The sequence below is a fragment of the Tupaia chinensis genome, unplaced genomic scaffold, assembly GCF_000334495.1.
Source record: "Tupaia chinensis unplaced genomic scaffold, TupChi_1.0 Scaffold145659_1, whole genome shotgun sequence".
Taxonomy (NCBI): Eukaryota; Metazoa; Chordata; class Mammalia; order Scandentia; family Tupaiidae; genus Tupaia; species Tupaia belangeri.
In genome coordinates, this window is record NW_006205516.1 from 907,244 (window position 1) to 909,763 (window position 2,520).

General features: G+C 38.7%; 1 pseudogene; it reads left to right on the top strand.

Moving 5' to 3' along the window:
- The window catches only part of LOC102473571 (E3 ubiquitin-protein ligase TRIM68-like), a 49,334-nt pseudogene that overhangs the window by 11,952 nt on the left and 34,862 nt on the right, over positions 1–2,520 (top strand).

The following is a 2,520-nucleotide window of genomic DNA, read 5'->3' on the forward strand; positions in this document are numbered from 1 at the left end:
TGAGATCAGGAATAAGGCAAAGATATTCCCTTACCATTGTTTATCCTCATTGTAATAGAAGTCATAGCTAATGTAATAAGATATGCAAAGGGAAAAAAATATACAGATGAAAATGGAAGAAAAACACTGTCATTATTTTCAGATGACTTGATGATTTATGTAGAAAATCTGAAAGAATCTACCAAAAATCTACCTGGAACTAATAAGCAATTACAACAAGATTGAGGGATATAAGTTTAATATACAAAGTCATTCATTTTCATATATAGCAGCAATAAAGTAGAACTTGAAATTTATTTATTTTTAAGTTTTTACCACAAGATGCATGTACTCAGCAGAGAGATAGAGAGAGACAGAAGGAAAGTAAGAAATCACCCCACTGTGGGAGATGGTCATGCCACAGTCCCTTTTCCTCTATTCCCCTCCTGGGATTCTAGGCAACATGCACACATGACCAGCATGATTTTCAAGCCACCAGGTTTGGTATTTGTATCATGGTTGGCCATGTGGGAGTCTAGCACCTTAACCACCATACTACCTGCTGCCCCCAGAATTTGAAATTAAAAAAAAAATTACTATTTACATTAGAATTCCCCAAAATGAAACACTTAGGTAGAAAGCTAACAAAAACATATACGGGAGCTATATGAGAAAAACTACAAGAACCTGAAAGAAATCAAGGAAGAACTAAATAAATGGAGCACTGTTTCATGTTCATCAGTAAGAAGGCTCACTATTTTCAAGATTTCAGTTCTTCTTAACTTATTCTATAGATCATCCCCAATCTCAGCAAATTTATTTCATGGATGTTAACAAATTGACTCTAAAGTTTGTATGGAGGGGCACAAGACTCAGAATAGCCTACTAAATAATGAAGGAAAAGAATAAAATTAGAGAATTAAAACTAGATGGCTTCAATACTTATAAAACTATAGTAATCAATGCAGCATGGTATTGGTGAAAGAACAGACAAATAGATCAATAGAACAGAGTAGAAAGTCCATGAATAGGCCCACATAAATATAGTTAACTGGAGCCAACCAGTAGTATGGTGGTTGGGTGGCTGTATCCCCTATGGCTGACTGCATCGTTTGAGTCCCAGACCAGGCAGCTTGAGAAAAGACACCAGAAGCGTTTGTGTGCATGACCTCAATCTCAAGAAGAGAATGGAGGAGAAGAGACTGTGGCACTCCTTCTGCACTGTTGCCAGCATCCATAACTATTTTAATAGCTTTTATGCACTCCAATCTTTATGTCTCTACCATAGAGGGCAATCAGTGCCACTGGGAAGGTGGAGGGAGGGTGGTACTTTTTCACTTAAAAAATAGAAAAAAATATAGACAATTGGTCTTTCTCAAAAGAGTAAGGCAGTGAAGCAAAGACAGTCTTTTCCACAAATGGTACTGGAATAAATGGACAGCCACACGTATTTGAACCTAAACAGACTTTACATCATTAAACCTAAACAGACTAAATTGAACCTAAATTGAACCTAAACAGACTTTACAGCATTTCACAAAAATCAACTCAAAATGGATCACAGACCTAAGTGTGAAATGTAAAACCCTAAAACTCCTAGAAGATAAAAATAGGAGAAAATCTCAATGGCTCTGGGTATGATAATGATGTTTTGGATGTAATAAAAAGGCATGACCCATGACAAAAAGAATTGATAAAATAGACTTCATTAAAATTAAAAAACTATTAAAATTAAGAAATTAAAATTCTGTGAAAGACATTGTCAAACATGGGGGGCCCCACCCTACTGACATCATCACAACTAAAAGCCTCACCCTGAGACGCCACAAAGGAATTGTTTTCACTTAACTCCTTTACAATACAGTCAATCCCAACACATGAATTTCTGGGGGCCATTCAATCACTCCCAATAAGACCAAATTCCTAAACATATATGATTATGCCATTATGCAGTGTATTCTGGATGGTAAATCACATTTCGTATGCTGTGATGATGCTCAGTGAATGAATGCAAAATAAATTATTGAAAAAATATATAATGAGCCCATCTGGAGACCAGTTCAAGACAGCGGCATTGCCAGACACCAGGCAGCCTGGCTGAAGGCCCTAATGTTTGGGACCTGTTGCTCATCCTCTGCCCCTTTCTCACTTGCCTTTGGACTCTCAGAACTTCAGCGTTTTGAATATCGTGCACAAAATGCATGCCACAGGATTTTTTCTTTGCTCCTGAAGTGAAGCTTATTAGCTCAGTTGGAGGCTCACCACTCCTTAGAAACACGGAGGACTTTGGGTCACCCACGACCAGTGACAACAGTGCATGGTACTGGTGAGCAACTGGGAGGCAGACCAGAAGAGAGATCTCCAATTTTCTTTCCATTTTTTTTTTCAGAGAGGTTTTTGCTGTAGGGCACGTGTGCTTGCCAGCCAGACAGAGAGAGACAGAGAGACAGAAAGCAAGAAATCACCCCCCAGAGGGGATGATCACACCGCAATCCCTTCTCCTCCATTCTCCTCTCAGGATCTTGGGCACGCACACACACG